This window comes from Delphinapterus leucas, chromosome 1 (assembly GCF_059928025.1).
Source record: "Delphinapterus leucas isolate spDelLeu-1000000601 "Yukka" chromosome 1, BTC_Dleu_Yukka2, whole genome shotgun sequence".
NCBI lineage: Eukaryota > Metazoa > Chordata > Mammalia > Artiodactyla > Monodontidae > Delphinapterus > Delphinapterus leucas.
In genome coordinates this window covers 73,529,713-73,548,875 of record NC_143129.1, presented here as the reverse complement: position 1 = coordinate 73,548,875, position 19,163 = coordinate 73,529,713, and the positions used below count along the sequence as shown (strand labels likewise).

At 61.7% G+C, this 19,163-nt stretch overlaps 13 non-coding genes across 13 annotated transcripts; 6 read left to right on the top strand and 7 right to left on the bottom strand.

Moving 5' to 3' along the window:
• Window positions 1-633: 633 nt before the first annotated feature.
• TRNAD-GUC (transfer RNA aspartic acid (anticodon GUC)) lies at window positions 634-705 on the bottom strand. Its single transcript has one exon. It is a non-coding gene; the product is annotated as a tRNA-Asp (tRNA).
• A 577-nt stretch (window positions 706-1,282) lies between these two features.
• On the top strand, window positions 1,283-1,365 carry TRNAL-CAG (transfer RNA leucine (anticodon CAG)). The gene has a single exon. It is a non-coding gene; the product is annotated as a tRNA-Leu (tRNA).
• A 1,066-nt stretch (window positions 1,366-2,431) lies between these two features.
• TRNAG-GCC (transfer RNA glycine (anticodon GCC)) lies at window positions 2,432-2,502 on the top strand. The gene has a single exon. It is a non-coding gene; the product is annotated as a tRNA-Gly (tRNA).
• A 4,147-nt stretch (window positions 2,503-6,649) lies between these two features.
• Window positions 6,650-6,721, bottom strand: TRNAE-CUC (transfer RNA glutamic acid (anticodon CUC)). Its single transcript has one exon. It is a non-coding gene; the product is annotated as a tRNA-Glu (tRNA).
• A 274-nt stretch (window positions 6,722-6,995) lies between these two features.
• TRNAG-UCC (transfer RNA glycine (anticodon UCC)) lies at window positions 6,996-7,067 on the bottom strand. Its single transcript has one exon. It is a non-coding gene; the product is annotated as a tRNA-Gly (tRNA).
• Window positions 7,068-7,902: 835 nt separating this feature from the next.
• Window positions 7,903-7,974, bottom strand: TRNAD-GUC (transfer RNA aspartic acid (anticodon GUC)). Its single transcript has one exon. It is a non-coding gene; the product is annotated as a tRNA-Asp (tRNA).
• Window positions 7,975-8,551: 577 nt separating this feature from the next.
• Window positions 8,552-8,634, top strand: TRNAL-CAG (transfer RNA leucine (anticodon CAG)). Its single transcript has one exon. It is a non-coding gene; the product is annotated as a tRNA-Leu (tRNA).
• Window positions 8,635-9,700: 1,066 nt separating this feature from the next.
• On the top strand, window positions 9,701-9,771 carry TRNAG-GCC (transfer RNA glycine (anticodon GCC)). The gene has a single exon. It is a non-coding gene; the product is annotated as a tRNA-Gly (tRNA).
• Window positions 9,772-13,918: 4,147 nt separating this feature from the next.
• TRNAE-CUC (transfer RNA glutamic acid (anticodon CUC)) lies at window positions 13,919-13,990 on the bottom strand. Its single transcript has one exon. It is a non-coding gene; the product is annotated as a tRNA-Glu (tRNA).
• Window positions 13,991-14,264: 274 nt separating this feature from the next.
• TRNAG-UCC (transfer RNA glycine (anticodon UCC)) lies at window positions 14,265-14,336 on the bottom strand. The gene has a single exon. It is a non-coding gene; the product is annotated as a tRNA-Gly (tRNA).
• An 835-nt stretch (window positions 14,337-15,171) lies between these two features.
• On the bottom strand, window positions 15,172-15,243 carry TRNAD-GUC (transfer RNA aspartic acid (anticodon GUC)). Its single transcript has one exon. It is a non-coding gene; the product is annotated as a tRNA-Asp (tRNA).
• Window positions 15,244-15,820: 577 nt separating this feature from the next.
• On the top strand, window positions 15,821-15,903 carry TRNAL-CAG (transfer RNA leucine (anticodon CAG)). Its single transcript has one exon. It is a non-coding gene; the product is annotated as a tRNA-Leu (tRNA).
• Window positions 15,904-16,969: 1,066 nt separating this feature from the next.
• TRNAG-GCC (transfer RNA glycine (anticodon GCC)) lies at window positions 16,970-17,040 on the top strand. Its single transcript has one exon. It is a non-coding gene; the product is annotated as a tRNA-Gly (tRNA).
• The last annotated feature ends 2,123 nt before the right edge of the window (window positions 17,041-19,163 follow it).

Below are 19,163 nucleotides of genomic sequence, written 5' to 3'. Positions count from 1 at the left end.
CGACGCCACGCCGGCCGGCAGCTCTGTGACGTCACAGACGCCACCAAGGCCCCCCGGCGCCCCACCCGCGCCAGCCCTACGAAGCTGCCCTAGACCACCCGCCCGATCGCCTCAGGGGGGCGCTCTCGCTGCCTTGCTGCTCCAGGTCCCTCGGCTCCACGCCGCGGCCCGCCCCCGCCCCCGGCGCACGCATCTTCCAGCACCCCGGCTCGCCAAAGCCCTTCTCCACCCGGCGCCTGGCCAGGCCACTTCCCGCACCGACAGGGGACGGCACTCATCCGCCTCGCACCCGTCCCGGCAGCTGTGCACCTGTGCAGCTGTGCATAGCTGCGCAGCTTTGCGTCGCGACGCAAGGAGCCCACGGAGACAGCCACTTTGGGCGGGCCGCAACGTCATCGAGAGCTTGTGGTGTCCAGAGGAGGCCGTCGCTCGGCCGTGGCGACTGAGTGCCCGGCGACGAGGAAGGGCTGGAGGGCTGGAGGGCTGGAGGGGGCCGAGGGTGGGCAGGCTGGGCACGCGCTGGGGCCCTGCGCCTCGCTGGAGGACGGAGGGCACAGGGCGGAGAAGCAGGGTCCTTGGGAGATAGGCGGCGGGACAGAGAGCGGCGCCAGCCACCAAAAGGGGGCGTGTTGCCTCCCCGTCGGGGAATCGAACCCCGGTCTCCCGCGTGACAGGCGGGGATACTCACCACTATACTAACGAGGACGGCGGCCACCGCCCCCGCGCCCGGACGCCCTCGGGCTGCCTGCCGACGCCTCCCCCTGCCCTCCGGCCCCCTGCCCACCTCGGGCGTCCGGCACGTGCCCGACCCGACCCAACGCCACACCAACCGCGTCCTCCAAAGCAGCAGCCCCCGACCCGACAGGGACCCGGACCCAAGTGGCGCTGAAAGCTCCGAGTGCGCGCTGCCTATTGCCTCCGACGCGGGGATCGCGCCGGGAGGAGGGGGCCCGAGACCGAAAGCAAGGCTGCGAGGAGCGGGTGGGCGCGCGCCTGGCCATGGCCGGCGAGGAGAGGCGCCGGTGGGGGCCGGCGGCAGGGGCTGGCAAGACGCGGCCCGGCTCCGTGCGGGGCCAGGGGTGGGCGAGGGCGCCAGCGCGGCGGAGCCAGGCGCGTCGTCTGGCCTTGCTCCCCGTCGGCCGCCGCGCGCCCGCTCCGTCGCGCACCCACACGGCCGCGCGCCTGGCGCGGAGCACCGCGTCCCGCCAAGGGCACCGGGCTTCGCGTCGCGTCGCGTCGGGTCCCAGCCAGACGAGCGGCCACGCGCACGCCCAGGCCCGCCGTCAGGATGGCCGAGCGGTCTAAGGCGCTGCGTTCAGGTCGCAGTCTCCCCTGGAGGCGTGGGTTCGAATCCCACTCCTGACAAGCCAGCCTTTTGGCCCGCCCTATGGCGGCGCTTTACTGCCTTCCAGTCCGTTCGCGCCTTGCACTCTTGCCGCCTCTCCAAACTGCGGCCCGGACATCCACGCCTCTCAGACGCGGGACCTTCTCAGCCACGGCCGCGGGCCTGGCAGAAACGGCCCGCTAGGAACCCTCCGGCCACGGGCTTTCCGGACAAACGCCCTCCCCGCCAGCTCCTACGCCCCCTCCTACCTGCACCCACACACCAGGAAGCCCTTCAGCCCTTCGCAGCACATCTTTCCTCACCTGCTGGCGGCTGCTGCTGCTGCTGGTCGGCCTGCCTGCCTGCCTTCGCCCCTCCCCCCCACGCCCTCTGCCCCGCTCCACCCCGCCCCCACCGCCACACGCAGAACGGCCGCGCGTGGAAAGCCCTCCACGCCTCGCCCGCCCTCCGACTTCTGCCTGCTGAACAGCGGACTCGTTCTCACAGCCTTTCTTCCACTTCCGCCAGCAGCAGCTCTCCCTCTTTCCAACATCCTGTCCTTCCCGCCAGCCCCAACGGCCCGCCTGCCCATTCCATTCCCTCCACAGCCACAGCGAGGTGGCCGCCGACAGCGTCTTGCCGGCCTGCGGTGCGTGCCCTCGGTGCTTTTTCGCCTTGGGACCCTGGCCGGACCACACCTGCCTGCCTGCCTGCCTGCCTGCCTGCCTGCGTCGGAGCCGGGCGGCGGCTGAGAGGAACGCCGGTGCTCAGCCGCAGCGGCCACGCCTCGCCTGCCCTGACTGGGATTCGGGCGCGGGCCAGGCCGGTTCGCCTCCTGGCTTCCTCTGGCGACACCGACAGTCACGCGGCTCCGTGGACGGCAGAGAAAGCGCAGGACGGGCCGAGCCCGCCTGCGTCCCTCCATCCGTCGGTGCTTCCGACCGCCTCGCGCCGTGGGGTCGCCAGAGTGCCCGGAGCCTCTCATTCAGGTGGCCCGTCGGCCTCCTGCTCAAATGGAGCACATGCCCACGGGGCGAGCAGTGACCAGGGTCCGGCGGTTGGCGGCGAGCGCCGCTGGGGCAGCGGCGGGCACCGGCGGCCATCGGTGCATGGGTGGTTCAGTGGTAGAATTCTCGCCTGCCACGCGGGAGGCCCGGGTTCGATTCCCGGCCCGTGCAGACGCAGCGTCCCCTTTTGGTTCCCGCAGCCCCAAAGCGGAGCTGGGTTTCCCAGCTGCCACACTCAAGGCACCGGTCCTGCAACAGCTCGCTCACCACCGCACCTTCCGGCCCCTGTCCTTCCCACGCAGACGCCCCCACCCCACACACGCCCGGGAGCCAGGCCTCCGGGACCTGACACCTCGCGGGCTCAGCCACTCTTTCGCCCAGACCCCTTCCTTGTCCTTGTTCTCTTCCTGACCCCGACCCCGCTTGTGTCCCGCTTGTCACTAGTAAGGAACACCCCACACTGGCACCCGCACAGCCCAACCTCGTCACCTTTCGCCACGTGTCCAAGCTCTCTGCCTCACTCTGCCCCCACTCCGAAAATTATACTATCTTTGCACAACCAGGAGCAAGCAAGTTGCCACCTCTGGGAGCGATACAGCCCATTTTCCTAGAGAGTCCCAGAAGCGCTCGCTTGCACGAAGAGTTCCAAAGAAGTCCACACTATCATCGCAGACTACACTCTAGATTCATGTTTTGACCCTCGACAGAAATACGTTTCCGACACCGGCCCGCTCCTCCACCGCTACTGCCACCAGCACCATCGGCACGACAAACACCACCCCCTCCTCTAAACCTCTGCTCCCACCAACAGCATCAGCCCTCGGGACAGCACCCCCAGCACCACCACCTCAGCCTCCTGCCTACTCCCACAAACACCCCCCTCCCACCTCCTGTCTCGCCACTTTCCCCCCCGCCCCCCGATCCTTTCCAAATCCTGCGTTGTCAAGGATCCTGCCCTTGCCTCTGTCCCGTTGCCCTCTTTTTTTCCCCTTCGTCGTCTTCTCCTTTTCGTAGCAGTATGGTTGGTTTAAACATTGTGTTACTTTCAGGTGTACAGCAAAGTGATTCAGTTATATGTCCTTTTCCAGGTTATTTTCCATTATACGTTATCACGACACATGAATACAGTTCCCTGTGCTGTACGGTAAATCCTTGTTGCTTATGTGCTTTACGTATAGTTATTTCCTCTCTGTTAATCGCAGCTCCGGATTTCCCCCTGCCCTACACTTTCCCCTTGGGTAACAAACAGTGTGTTTTCTATGTCTGTGTGTCTGCTTCTCTTTGGCACATACATTCGTTCGTAGTACGGTTTAGGTTCCACATATCTTTGTGCTTCTCTGCCTGACTTACGTCGCTAAGTGTAATATACTCTACGTCCCTCCTTCTGGGTGCAAATGGCAATATCTCACTCTTTTGTATGGCTGAGTAATATTCCACAGTACATATATACCACGTCTTCCTGTGCCAGCCATCGGTTGATGGGCACTTGGGTTTTGCCCATGTCTTGGCTGTGGCCCGTAGTGCTGCTGTGAACATGGGGGTGCATGCATCTCTTCAAATGACAGTTTCTCTCCTCTGCCGATGTGTACCCACGATGGGGATTGCTGGATCGTATGAGAGCTCATATTTCACCTATTTCTTTAGTGTGTTGTTTTTATTTGTGCATTTAATATTTACTCATTTACTTACTTACTTATAAGAACTACTAGCTGTAATTTTGGAAGAAAAGTTGATTAACAATATTGAGTTAGTTTCAGGTGCACAGCAAAGCGGATACTGTTTTCCATGTCTAATATTGTTTCAGATTGCTTTCCATGATAGCTTACTACAGGATATTGTATATCATTCCCTGTGCTATACTGGAAATCCTTGTTGCTTATGTCTTTTATATGAAGTCCGGTGTATCTGTTCATCGCAGCTCCTAATTTATGTCTGCACCCCTGCCTTTCTCCTCGGGTAACCATCAGTGTGTTTTCTCCGTCTGTGAATCTGTTTCTCTTTTGCACATACATTCTTTTCTATTTTGTTTTAGATTCCACGTATCTTTGTGCTTCTCTGTCAGACTTACTTCACTAAGTGTAATAATCTCTAGGACCGTCCTTATTGTGGCAAATGGCAATATTTCATTCTCTGAAATGGCTGAGTAATACTCCACAGTACATATACACCACATCTTTTTCTGTCAGCCAACTGCTGATGGGCACATGGGTTTTCTTCTGTGTCTTGGCTGTGGCACGTAGCGCAGCTACAAACACGGGGGTGCATGGACCTCTCCAAAAAACAGTTTTTCTCTTTGGCGGATGTGTACCCACGACGGGGATTGCTGGATCATCTGATGGCTCAGTTTCTCCTATTTATTTTGTTCGTTGCTTTTATTCATTTATTTACTTGCTTATTTTTAAGTACTAGTACTTGTGGTTTAGGAAGAAGAGTTGATTAACCACACTGAGTTAGTTTCAGGTGTACAGCAAAGGGGATACTGTTTTCCATGTCTAATATTGTTTCAGATTGATTTCCAGTATAGGTTATTGCAGGAGATTGAATATCATTCCCTGTGTTATTCGGTAAATCCTTGTTGCTTATCTCCTTTATATGAAGTACTGTGTATCGGTTCATCGAGCTCCTAATTTGTCCCTCCACCCCTCCTTTCTCCCTCGGGTAACCATCACTGTGTTTTCCAGGTCTGTGAACCTGTTTCTGTTTCGCACATAGATTCAGTGGTAGTACTTTTGAGATTCCACATATCTTTGTGTTTCTCTGTCGGACATACTTCAGTAAGCGTAATATTCTCTGGGAGCATTCTTGTGGCAGCAAGTGGCAATATTTCATTCTTTCTTATTGATGGCTGAGTGATAGCCCGTAGTACACAGACACCACCTCTTCTTGCACTAGCCACCCGTTGACGGGCACTTGGGTTCTTTCCATGTCTTGGCTAGTGCAAATAGTGCCGCTGTGAACATGGAGGTGCTTGGGCCTTTTTGAACTCTTGTTTCGTCATTTCCAGGTACGTACCCAGGAGTGGGATTGCTGGATCAGACGGGACCTCTCCCTTGGCCTCTTTCAGCCTCAACCCCTCCTCCCCCCACCCCCGCCGCCACACACACCTGAGACTGGATGGTTTCTCCCGGTGAGAGGTGATGTACGCCTCTGGGGCAGTAGAGAGCCCCCACCCCATTCGGACCCCGCCTAGCCCCTGTGGCGCGCTCCGTTTCTGTTGTTCTCTTACCTGCCTCCTACCCACCGTCCCCAGTACCAACCCGTTGCTTGGCCGGACCACCTTGCCGTACAGCACACCAGTGTGGGGCGCTCACCCGCCACCCCACCGCGAAGGGGTCCTCTCCCGCCATCTTCCTCGCCCCACAGCCCACTCACACACCCCGCCCTTCCCCCCAGCCTGCAGGCTCGGACCCCTCTCCTTGCCACCTGCCCCTTGTATCACAGACCCGACCGTCACATGTCCTGCCCGGAAGTCTCACTTCCGCCAGCGCTCCTCAGACCCACTCCTACTCCAGGCCCACCCCACCCCCTGATCTCACCCACCCGCACACCCGTGCCGGGCCAGGGGCCGCCACCACTCCAAGCTTCTGCCGAGCCCCTGCCTGAGTGGCCAGCCGCTCTCCCGGGCCAGGTCCCCGCCAGCCCAACACCTCCCGCTCCTGCCCGCGCTCCAGCCAGACACCCCAGGCCCTTCCTCGCACCTCCCAGCACGCGGCCCAGCGCCGCCCTCTCTCCATGGGCTCGTTCTGCTCCGTTCCCTAACCCGCGTGGGGTGGCCACCGACCGCGGCCACAAACACCTTCATCCCACACTGTCAGCCACCCCCAGGGCACCGGCAAGGGCGTTCAGGAAGCCTGCTGCGGTGTTGCGAAGCACCCGTCTGCCCACCGGTGCTCCTTTCCACAGGGGATCCGGCGATGTCAGAAGGCACCGCGTGTGACAGCGCCGTCGGTGCCGCCGCCGCCGTCGCCGTGGGGGAGAAGCAGTGCTGCTGGAGAGTCCAAACACAGGCGGGGGCGTTTGCTCGTGGCCACAGCCTCGGCGGGGAGAGGCGCTGCCCCGGCCATTCGTGTTTGGGGCTGAGGCAAGCGAGTGGAAACGAAGACACGGGACGTCGAAGGCCTCGAGTGGGCGCGCGCCAGTGCGGCCAAAAGGTTTGGCCGGGCGGGGAGGGGGGTGGAGGTTGCGTGGCAGGGCTTGGGCTGCAGGTGCAGGGCACCGGGCGGCTGTTGTCGGGCAGGGCGCGACGCCGAGGCCGCGGAGCAAGCGTGGCCTAAAAGTGGGTTGTGGACGGTGTGAGGTAGAGAGGAAGAAGAAAGGCTTCCCTGACCGGGAATCGAACCCGGGCCGCGGCGGTGAGAGCGCCGAATCCTAACCACTAGACCACCAGGGAGCGTCAGGCTCTACCGCTCCTCCTGCTCGACCCATAGCAGCCGCTCGGCGCCACCTTGGCGCCAACACCCCGCCTTTCCAAGTCCAGCCACGCGCCGCCCCTGGCAATCCACGCGTCCTCCCGTCCTTCCTGCTTGCAGCACCCTCAGAACACTGCGCGCCTGCTCCTCGCACACACAAGAAGAGCCGCTAGGGCCACCGCGCTCCCTGCTCCCAGCTCTCCCTCACAGGCCCCGGGCCGGCCGCCCGCGGAGCTCGGCAAAAGGTCGGCCTGCTGCGTTGGCCGGGAATCGAACCCGGGTCAACTGCTTGGAAGGCAGCTATGCTCACCACTATACCACCAACGCTGCACAGCCCGGGCCGCCCCCGAGACGCCGGCACCGGGCTCGCCCGAGCGCACTCTCGTCGCCGCTTCCTCCTCCCCCTCCTCCTCCTCCTCCTCCTCCTCCTCCTCCTTCTCTTCCGACTCCTGCTCCCCTTTCTCTCCCTCGTCCTCCTCGTCCTCCTCAGCCGCCGCCGCCGCAGCCGCCGCTTGGAACAGCCCTGCCCCGACGCCACGCCGGCCGGCAGCTCTGTGACGTCACAGACGCCACCAAGGCCCCCCGGCGCCCCACCCGCGCCAGCCCTACGAAGCTGCCCTAGACCACCCGCCCGATCGCCTCAGGGGGGCGCTCTCGCTGCCTTGCTGCTCCAGGTCCCTCGGCTCCACGCCGCGGCCCGCCCCCGCCCCCGGCGCACGCATCTTCCAGCACCCCGGCTCGCCAAAGCCCTTCTCCACCCGGCGCCTGGCCAGGCCACTTCCCGCACCGACAGGGGACGGCACTCATCCGCCTCGCACCCGTCCCGGCAGCTGTGCACCTGTGCAGCTGTGCATAGCTGCGCAGCTTTGCGTCGCGACGCAAGGAGCCCACGGAGACAGCCACTTTGGGCGGGCCGCAACGTCATCGAGAGCTTGTGGTGTCCAGAGGAGGCCGTCGCTCGGCCGTGGCGACTGAGTGCCCGGCGACGAGGAAGGGCTGGAGGGCTGGAGGGCTGGAGGGGGCCGAGGGTGGGCAGGCTGGGCACGCGCTGGGGCCCTGCGCCTCGCTGGAGGACGGAGGGCACAGGGCGGAGAAGCAGGGTCCTTGGGAGATAGGCGGCGGGACAGAGAGCGGCGCCAGCCACCAAAAGGGGGCGTGTTGCCTCCCCGTCGGGGAATCGAACCCCGGTCTCCCGCGTGACAGGCGGGGATACTCACCACTATACTAACGAGGACGGCGGCCACCGCCCCCGCGCCCGGACGCCCTCGGGCTGCCTGCCGACGCCTCCCCCTGCCCTCCGGCCCCCTGCCCACCTCGGGCGTCCGGCACGTGCCCGACCCGACCCAACGCCACACCAACCGCGTCCTCCAAAGCAGCAGCCCCCGACCCGACAGGGACCCGGACCCAAGTGGCGCTGAAAGCTCCGAGTGCGCGCTGCCTATTGCCTCCGACGCGGGGATCGCGCCGGGAGGAGGGGGCCCGAGACCGAAAGCAAGGCTGCGAGGAGCGGGTGGGCGCGCGCCTGGCCATGGCCGGCGAGGAGAGGCGCCGGTGGGGGCCGGCGGCAGGGGCTGGCAAGACGCGGCCCGGCTCCGTGCGGGGCCAGGGGTGGGCGAGGGCGCCAGCGCGGCGGAGCCAGGCGCGTCGTCTGGCCTTGCTCCCCGTCGGCCGCCGCGCGCCCGCTCCGTCGCGCACCCACACGGCCGCGCGCCTGGCGCGGAGCACCGCGTCCCGCCAAGGGCACCGGGCTTCGCGTCGCGTCGCGTCGGGTCCCAGCCAGCCGAGCGGCCACGCGCACGCCCAGGCCCGCCGTCAGGATGGCCGAGCGGTCTAAGGCGCTGCGTTCAGGTCGCAGTCTCCCCTGGAGGCGTGGGTTCGAATCCCACTCCTGACAAGCCAGCCTTTTGGCCCGCCCTATGGCGGCGCTTTACTGCCTTCCAGTCCGTTCGCGCCTTGCACTCTTGCCGCCTCTCCAAACTGCGGCCCGGACATCCACGCCTCTCAGACGCGGGACCTTCTCAGCCACGGCCGCGGGCCTGGCAGAAACGGCCCGCTAGGAACCCTCCGGCCACGGGCTTTCCGGACAAACGCCCTCCCCGCCAGCTCCTACGCCCCCTCCTACCTGCACCCACACACCAGGAAGCCCTTCAGCCCTTCGCAGCACATCTTTCCTCACCTGCTGGCGGCTGCTGCTGCTGCTGGTCGGCCTGCCTGCCTGCCTTCGCCCCTCCCCCCCACGCCCTCTGCCCCGCTCCACCCCGCCCCCACCGCCACACGCAGAACGGCCGCGCGTGGAAAGCCCTCCACGCCTCGCCCGCCCTCCGACTTCTGCCTGCTGAACAGCGGACTCGTTCTCACAGCCTTTCTTCCACTTCCGCCAGCAGCAGCTCTCCCTCTTTCCAACATCCTGTCCTTCCCGCCAGCCCCAACGGCCCGCCTGCCCATTCCATTCCCTCCACAGCCACAGCGAGGTGGCCGCCGACAGCGTCTTGCCGGCCTGCGGTGCGTGCCCTCGGTGCTTTTTCGCCTTGGGACCCTGGCCGGACCACACCTGCCTGCCTGCCTGCCTGCCTGCCTGCCTGCGTCGGAGCCGGGCGGCGGCTGAGAGGAACGCCGGTGCTCAGCCGCAGCGGCCACGCCTCGCCTGCCCTGACTGGGATTCGGGCGCGGGCCAGGCCGGTTCGCCTCCTGGCTTCCTCTGGCGACACCGACAGTCACGCGGCTCCGTGGACGGCAGAGAAAGCGCAGGACGGGCCGAGCCCGCCTGCGTCCCTCCATCCGTCGGTGCTTCCGACCGCCTCGCGCCGTGGGGTCGCCAGAGTGCCCGGAGCCTCTCATTCAGGTGGCCCGTCGGCCTCCTGCTCAAATGGAGCACATGCCCACGGGGCGAGAAGTGACCAGGGTCCGGCGGTTGGCGGCGAGCGCCGCTGGGGCAGCGGCGGGCACCGGCGGCCATCGGTGCATGGGTGGTTCAGTGGTAGAATTCTCGCCTGCCACGCGGGAGGCCCGGGTTCGATTCCCGGCCCGTGCAGACGCAGCGTCCCCTTTTGGTTCCCGCAGCCCCAAAGCGGAGCTGGGTTTCCCAGCTGCCACACTCAAGGCACCGGTCCTGCAACAGCTCGCTCACCACCGCACCTTCCGGCCCCTGTCCTTCCCACGCAGACGCCCCCACCCCACACACGCCCGGGAGCCAGGCCTCCGGGACCTGACACCTCGCGGGCTCAGCCACTCTTTCGCCCAGACCCCTTCCTTGTCCTTGTTCTCTTCCTGACCCCGACCCCGCTTGTGTCCCGCTTGTCACTAGTAAGGAACACCCCACACTGGCACCCGCACAGCCCAACCTCGTCACCTTTCGCCACGTGTCCAAGCTCTCTGCCTCACTCTGCCCCCACTCCGAAAATTATACTATCTTTGCACAACCAGGAGCAAGCAAGTTGCCACCTCTGGGAGCGATACAGCCCATTTTCCTAGAGAGTCCCAGAAGCGCTCGCTTGCACGAAGAGTTCCAAAGAAGTCCACACTATCATCGCAGACTACACTCTAGATTCATGTTTTGACCCTCGACAGAAATACGTTTCCGACACCGGCCCGCTCCTCCACCGCTACTGCCACCAGCACCATCGGCACGACAAACACCACCCCCTCCTCTAAACCTCTGCTCCCACCAACAGCATCAGCCCTCGGGACAGCACCCCCAGCACCACCACCTCAGCCTCCTGCCTACTCCCACAAACACCCCCCTCCCACCTCCTGTCTCGCCACTTTCCCCCCCGCCCCCCGATCCTTTCCAAATCCTGCGTTGTCAAGGATCCTGCCCTTGCCTCTGTCCCGTTGCCCTCTTTTTTTCCCCTTCGTCGTCTTCTCCTTTTCGTAGCAGTATGGTTGGTTTAAACATTGTGTTACTTTCAGGTGTACAGCAAAGTGATTCAGTTATATGTCCTTTTCCAGGTTATTTTCCATTATACGTTATCACGACACATGAATACAGTTCCCTGTGCTGTACGGTAAATCCTTGTTGCTTATGTGCTTTACGTATAGTTATTTCCTCTCTGTTAATCGCAGCTCCGGATTTCCCCCTGCCCTACACTTTCCCCTTGGGTAACAAACAGTGTGTTTTCTATGTCTGTGTGTCTGCTTCTCTTTGGCACATACATTCGTTCGTAGTACGGTTTAGGTTCCACATATCTTTGTGCTTCTCTGCCTGACTTACGTCGCTAAGTGTAATATACTCTACGTCCCTCCTTCTGGGTGCAAATGGCAATATCTCACTCTTTTGTATGGCTGAGTAATATTCCACAGTACATATATACCACGTCTTCCTGTGCCAGCCATCGGTTGATGGGCACTTGGGTTTTGCCCATGTCTTGGCTGTGGCCCGTAGTGCTGCTGTGAACATGGGGGTGCATGCATCTCTTCAAATGACAGTTTCTCTCCTCTGCCGATGTGTACCCACGATGGGGATTGCTGGATCGTATGAGAGCTCATATTTCACCTATTTCTTTAGTGTGTTGTTTTTATTTGTGCATTTAATATTTACTCATTTACTTACTTACTTATAAGAACTACTAGCTGTAATTTTGGAAGAAAAGTTGATTAACAATATTGAGTTAGTTTCAGGTGCACAGCAAAGCGGATACTGTTTTCCATGTCTAATATTGTTTCAGATTGCTTTCCATGATAGCTTACTACAGGATATTGTATATCATTCCCTGTGCTATACTGGAAATCCTTGTTGCTTATGTCTTTTATATGAAGTCCGGTGTATCTGTTCATCGCAGCTCCTAATTTATGTCTGCACCCCTGCCTTTCTCCTCGGGTAACCATCAGTGTGTTTTCTCCGTCTGTGAATCTGTTTCTCTTTTGCACATACATTCTTTTCTATTTTGTTTTAGATTCCACGTATCTTTGTGCTTCTCTGTCAGACTTACTTCACTAAGTGTAATAATCTCTAGGACCGTCCTTATTGTGGCAAATGGCAATATTTCATTCTCTGAAATGGCTGAGTAATACTCCACAGTACATATACACCACATCTTTTTCTGTCAGCCAACTGCTGATGGGCACATGGGTTTTCTTCTGTGTCTTGGCTGTGGCACGTAGCGCAGCTACAAACACGGGGGTGCATGGACCTCTCCAAAAAACAGTTTTTCTCTTTGGCGGATGTGTACCCACGACGGGGATTGCTGGATCATCTGATGGCTCAGTTTCTCCTATTTATTTTGTTCGTTGCTTTTATTCATTTATTTACTTGCTTATTTTTAAGTACTAGTACTTGTGGTTTAGGAAGAAGAGTTGATTAACCACACTGAGTTAGTTTCAGGTGTACAGCAAAGGGGATACTGTTTTCCATGTCTAATATTGTTTCAGATTGATTTCCAGTATAGGTTATTGCAGGAGATTGAATATCATTCCCTGTGTTATTCGGTAAATCCTTGTTGCTTATCTCCTTTATATGAAGTACTGTGTATCGGTTCATCGAGCTCCTAATTTGTCCCTCCACCCCTCCTTTCTCCCTCGGGTAACCATCACTGTGTTTTCCAGGTCTGTGAACCTGTTTCTGTTTCGCACATAGATTCAGTGGTAGTACTTTTGAGATTCCACATATCTTTGTGTTTCTCTGTCGGACATACTTCAGTAAGCGTAATATTCTCTGGGAGCATTCTTGTGGCAGCAAGTGGCAATATTTCATTCTTTCTTATTGATGGCTGAGTGATAGCCCGTAGTACACAGACACCACCTCTTCTTGCACTAGCCACCCGTTGACGGGCACTTGGGTTCTTTCCATGTCTTGGCTAGTGCAAATAGTGCCGCTGTGAACATGGAGGTGCTTGGGCCTTTTTGAACTCTTGTTTCGTCATTTCCAGGTACGTACCCAGGAGTGGGATTGCTGGATCAGACGGGACCTCTCCCTTGGCCTCTTTCAGCCTCAACCCCTCCTCCCCCCACCCCCGCCGCCACACACACCTGAGACTGGATGGTTTCTCCCGGTGAGAGGTGATGTACGCCTCTGGGGCAGTAGAGAGCCCCCACCCCATTCGGACCCCGCCTAGCCCCTGTGGCGCGCTCCGTTTCTGTTGTTCTCTTACCTGCCTCCTACCCACCGTCCCCAGTACCAACCCGTTGCTTGGCCGGACCACCTTGCCGTACAGCACACCAGTGTGGGGCGCTCACCCGCCACCCCACCGCGAAGGGGTCCTCTCCCGCCATCTTCCTCGCCCCACAGCCCACTCACACACCCCGCCCTTCCCCCCAGCCTGCAGGCTCGGACCCCTCTCCTTGCCACCTGCCCCTTGTATCACAGACCCGACCGTCACATGTCCTGCCCGGAAGTCTCACTTCCGCCAGCGCTCCTCAGACCCACTCCTACTCCAGGCCCACCCCACCCCCTGATCTCACCCACCCGCACACCCGTGCCGGGCCAGGGGCCGCCACCACTCCAAGCTTCTGCCGAGCCCCTGCCTGAGTGGCCAGCCGCTCTCCCGGGCCAGGTCCCCGCCAGCCCAACACCTCCCGCTCCTGCCCGCGCTCCAGCCAGACACCCCAGGCCCTTCCTCGCACCTCCCAGCACGCGGCCCAGCGCCGCCCTCTCTCCATGGGCTCGTTCTGCTCCGTTCCCTAACCCGCGTGGGGTGGCCACCGACCGCGGCCACAAACACCTTCATCCCACACTGTCAGCCACCCCCAGGGCACCGGCAAGGGCGTTCAGGAAGCCTGCTGCGGTGTTGCGAAGCACCCGTCTGCCCACCGGTGCTCCTTTCCACAGGGGATCCGGCGATGTCAGAAGGCACCGCGTGTGACAGCGCCGTCGGTGCCGCCGCCGCCGTCGCCGTGGGGGAGAAGCAGTGCTGCTGGAGAGTCCAAACACAGGCGGGGGCGTTTGCTCGTGGCCACAGCCTCGGCGGGGAGAGGCGCTGCCCCGGCCATTCGTGTTTGGGGCTGAGGCAAGCGAGTGGAAACGAAGACACGGGACGTCGAAGGCCTCGAGTGGGCGCGCGCCAGTGCGGCCAAAAGGTTTGGCCGGGCGGGGAGGGGGGTGGAGGTTGCGTGGCAGGGCTTGGGCTGCAGGTGCAGGGCACCGGGCGGCTGTTGTCGGGCAGGGCGCGACGCCGAGGCCGCGGAGCAAGCGTGGCCTAAAAGTGGGTTGTGGACGGTGTGAGGTAGAGAGGAAGAAGAAAGGCTTCCCTGACCGGGAATCGAACCCGGGCCGCGGCGGTGAGAGCGCCGAATCCTAACCACTAGACCACCAGGGAGCGTCAGGCTCTACCGCTGCTCCTGCTCGACCCATAGCAGCCGCTCGGCGCCACCTTGGCGCCAACACCCCGCCTTTCCAAGTCCAGCCACGCGCCGCCCCTGGCAATCCACGCGTCCTCCCGTCCTTCCTGCTTGCAGCACCCTCAGAACACTGCGCGCCTGCTCCTCGCACACACAAGAAGAGCCGCTAGGGCCACCGCGCTCCCTGCTCCCAGCTCTCCCTCACAGGCCCCGGGCCGGCCGCCCGCGGAGCTCGGCAAAAGGTCGGCCTGCTGCGTTGGCCGGGAATCGAACCCGGGTCAACTGCTTGGAAGGCAGCTATGCTCACCACTATACCACCAACGCTGCACAGCCCGGGCCGCCCCCGAGACGCCGGCACCGGGCTCGCCCGAGCGCACTCTCGTCGCCGCTTCCTCCTCCCCCTCCTCCTCCTCCTCCTCCTCCTCCTCCTCCTTCTCTTCCGACTCCTGCTCCCCTTTCTCTCCCTCGTCCTCCTCGTCCTCCTCAGCCGCCGCCGCCGCAGCCGCCGCTTGGAACAGCCCTGCCCCGACGCCACGCCGGCCGGCAGCTCTGTGACGTCACAGACGCCACCAAGGCCCCCCGGCGCCCCACCCGCGCCAGCCCTACGAAGCTGCCCTAGACCACCCGCCCGATCGCCTCAGGGGGGCGCTCTCGCTGCCTTGCTGCTCCAGGTCCCTCGGCTCCACGCCGCGGCCCGCCCCCGCCCCCGGCGCACGCATCTTCCAGCACCCCGGCTCGCCAAAGCCCTTCTCCACCCGGCGCCTGGCCAGGCCACTTCCCGCACCGACAGGGGACGGCACTCATCCGCCTCGCACCCGTCCCGGCAGCTGTGCACCTGTGCAGCTGTGCATAGCTGCGCAGCTTTGCGTCGCGACGCAAGGAGCCCACGGAGACAGCCACTTTGGGCGGGCCGCAACGTCATCGAGAGCTTGTGGTGTCCAGAGGAGGCCGTCGCTCGGCCGTGGCGACTGAGTGCCCGGCGACGAGGAAGGGCTGGAGGGCTGGAGGGCTGGAGGGGGCCGAGGGTGGGCAGGCTGGGCACGCGCTGGGGCCCTGCGCCTCGCTGGAGGACGGAGGGCACAGGGCGGAGAAGCAGGGTCCTTGGGAGATAGGCGGCGGGACAGAGAGCGGCGCCAGCCACCAAAAGGGGGCGTGTTGCCTCCCCGTCGGGGAATCGAACCCCGGTCTCCCGCGTGACAGGCGGGGATACTCACCACTATACTAACGAGGACGGCGGCCACCGCCCCCGCGCCCGGACGCCCTCGGGCTGCCTGCCGACGCCTCCCCCTGCCCTCCGGCCCCCTGCCCACCTCGGGCGTCCGGCACGTGCCCGACCCGACCCAACGCCACACCAACCGCGTCCTCCAAAGCAGCAGCCCCCGACCCGACAGGGACCCGGACCCAAGTGGCGCTGAAAGCTCCGAGTGCGCGCTGCCTATTGCCTCCGACGCGGGGATCGCGCCGGGAGGAGGGGGCCCGAGACCGAAAGCAAGGCTGCGAGGAGCGGGTGGGCGCGCGCCTGGCCATGGCCGGCGAGGAGAGGCGCCGGTGGGGGCCGGCGGCAGGGGCTGGCAAGACGCGGCCCGGCTCCGTGCGGGGCCAGGGGTGGGCGAGGGCGCCAGCGCGGCGGAGCCAGGCGCGTCGTCTGGCCTTGCTCCCCGTCGGCCGCCGCGCGCCCGCTCCGTCGCGCACCCACACGGCCGCGCGCCTGGCGCGGAGCACCGCGTCCCGCCAAGGGCACCGGGCTTCGCGTCGCGTCGCGTCGGGTCCCAGCCAGCCGAGCGGCCACGCGCACGCCCAGGCCCGCCGTCAGGATGGCCGAGCGGTCTAAGGCGCTGCGTTCAGGTCGCAGTCTCCCCTGGAGGCGTGGGTTCGAATCCCACTCCTGACAAGCCAGCCTTTTGGCCCGCCCTATGGCGGCGCTTTACTGCCTTCCAGTCCGTTCGCGCCTTGCACTCTTGCCGCCTCTCCAAACTGCGGCCCGGACATCCACGCCTCTCAGACGCGGGACCTTCTCAGCCACGGCCGCGGGCCTGGCAGAAACGGCCCGCTAGGAACCCTCCGGCCACGGGCTTTCCGGACAAACGCCCTCCCCGCCAGCTCCTACGCCCCCTCCTACCTGCACCCACACACCAGGAAGCCCTTCAGCCCTTCGCAGCACATCTTTCCTCACCTGCTGGCGGCTGCTGCTGCTGCTGGTCGGCCTGCCTGCCTGCCTTCGCCCCTCCCCCCCACGCCCTCTGCCCCGCTCCACCCCGCCCCCACCGCCACACGCAGAACGGCCGCGCGTGGAAAGCCCTCCACGCCTCGCCCGCCCTCCGACTTCTGCCTGCTGAACAGCGGACTCGTTCTCACAGCCTTTCTTCCACTTCCGCCAGCAGCAGCTCTCCCTCTTTCCAACATCCTGTCCTTCCCGCCAGCCCCAACGGCCCGCCTGCCCATTCCATTCCCTCCACAGCCACAGCGAGGTGGCCGCCGACAGCGTCTTGCCGGCCTGCGGTGCGTGCCCTCGGTGCTTTTTCGCCTTGGGACCCTGGCCGGACCACACCTGCCTGCCTGCCTGCCTGCCTGCCTGCCTGCGTCGGAGCCGGGCGGCGGCTGAGAGGAACGCCGGTGCTCAGCCGCAGCGGCCACGCCTCGCCTGCCCTGACTGGGATTCGGGCGCGGGCCAGGCCGGTTCGCCTCCTGGCTTCCTCTGGCGACACCGACAGTCACGCGGCTCCGTGGACGGCAGAGAAAGCGCAGGACGGGCCGAGCCCGCCTGCGTCCCTCCATCCGTCGGTGCTTCCGACCGCCTCGCGCCGTGGGGTCGCCAGAGTGCCCGGAGCCTCTCATTCAGGTGGCCCGTCGGCCTCCTGCTCAAATGGAGCACATGCCCACGGGGCGAGCAGTGACCAGGGTCCGGCGGTTGGCGGCGAGCGCCGCTGGGGCAGCGGCGGGCACCGGCGGCCATCGGTGCATGGGTGGTTCAGTGGTAGAATTCTCGCCTGCCACGCGGGAGGCCCGGGTTCGATTCCCGGCCCGTGCAGACGCAGCGTCCCCTTTTGGTTCCCGCAGCCCCAAAGCGGAGCTGGGTTTCCCAGCTGCCACACTCAAGGCACCGGTCCTGCAACAGCTCGCTCACCACCGCACCTTCCGGCCCCTGTCCTTCCCACGCAGACGCCCCCACCCCACACACGCCCGGGAGCCAGGCCTCCGGGACCTGACACCTCGCGGGCTCAGCCACTCTTTCGCCCAGACCCCTTCCTTGTCCTTGTTCTCTTCCTGACCCCGACCCCGCTTGTGTCCCGCTTGTCACTAGTAAGGAACACCCCACACTGGCACCCGCACAGCCCAACCTCGTCACCTTTCGCCACGTGTCCAAGCTCTCTGCCTCACTCTGCCCCCACTCCGAAAATTATACTATCTTTGCACAACCAGGAGCAAGCAAGTTGCCACCTCTGGGAGCGATACAGCCCATTTTCCTAGAGAGTCCCAGAAGCGCTCGCTTGCACGAAGAGTTCCAAAGAAGTCCACACTATCATCGCAGACTACACTCTAGATTCATGTTTTGACCCTCGACAGAAATACGTTTCCGACACCGGCCCGCTCCTCCACCGCTACTGCCACCAGCACCATCGGCACGACAAACACCACCCCCTCCTCTAAACCTCTGCTCCCACCAACAGCATCAGCCCTCGGGACAGCACCCCCAGCACCACCACCTCAGCCTCCTGCCTACTCCCACAAACACCCCCCTCCCACCTCCTGTCTCGCCACTTTCCCCCCCGCCCCCCGATCCTTTCCAAATCCTGCGTTGTCAAGGATCCTGCCCTTGCCTCTGTCCCGTTGCCCTCTTTTTTTCCCCTTCGTCGTCTTCTCCTTTTCGTAGCAGTATGGTTGGTTTAAACATTGTGTTACTTTCAGGTGTACAGCAAAGTGATTCAGTTATATGTCCTTTTCCAGGTTATTTTCCATTATACGTTATCACGACACATGAATACAGTTCCCTGTGCTGTACGGTAAATCCTTGTTGCTTATGTGCTTTACGTATAGTTATTTCCTCTCTGTTAATCGCAGCTCCGGATTTCCCCCTGCCCTACACTTTCCCCTTGGGTAACAAACAGTGTGTTTTCTATGTCTGTGTGTCTGCTTCTCTTTGGCACATACATTCGTTCGTAGTACGGTTTAGGTTCCACATATCTTTGTGCTTCTCTGCCTGACTTACGTCGCTAAGTGTAATATACTCTACGTCCCTCCTTCTGGGTGCAAATGGCAATATCTCACTCTTTTGTATGGCTGAGTAATATTCCACAGTACATATATACCACGTCTTCCTGTGCCAGCCATCGGTTGATGGGCACTTGGGTTTTGCCCATGTCTTGGCTGTGGCCCGTAGTGCTGCTGTGAACATGGGGGTGCATGCATCTCTTCAAATGACAGTTTCTCTCCTCTGCCGATGTGTACCCACGATGGGGATTGCTGGATCGTATGAGAGCTCATATTTCACCTATTTCTTTAGTGTGTTGTTTTTATTTGTGCATTTAATATTTACTCATTTACTTACTTACTTATAAGAACTACTAGCTGTAATTTTGGAAGAAAAGTTGATTAACAATATTGAGTTAGTTTCAGGTGCACAGCAAAGCGGATACTGTTTTCCATGTCTAATATTGTTTCAGATTGCTTTCCATGATAGCTTACTACAGGATATTGTATATCATTCCCTGTGCTATACTGGAAATCCTTGTTGCTTATGTCTTTTATATGAAGTCCGGTGTATCTGTTCATCGCAGCTCCTAATTTATGTCTGCACCCCTGCCTTTCTCCTCGGGTAACCATCAGTGTGTTTTCTCCGTCTGTGAATCTGTTTCTCTTTTGCACATACATTCTTTTCTATTTTGTTTTAGATTCCACGTATCTTTGTGCTTCTCTGTCAGACTTACTTCACTAAGTGTAATAATCTCTAGGACCGTCCTTATTGTGGCAAATGGCAATATTTCATTCTCTGAAATGGCTGAGTAATACTCCACAGTACATATACACCACATCTTTTTCTGTCAGCCAACTGCTGATGGGCACATGGGTTTTCTTCTGTGTCTTGGCTGTGGCACGTAGCGCAGCTACAAACACGGGGGTGCATGGACCTCTCCAAAAAACAGTTTTTCTCTT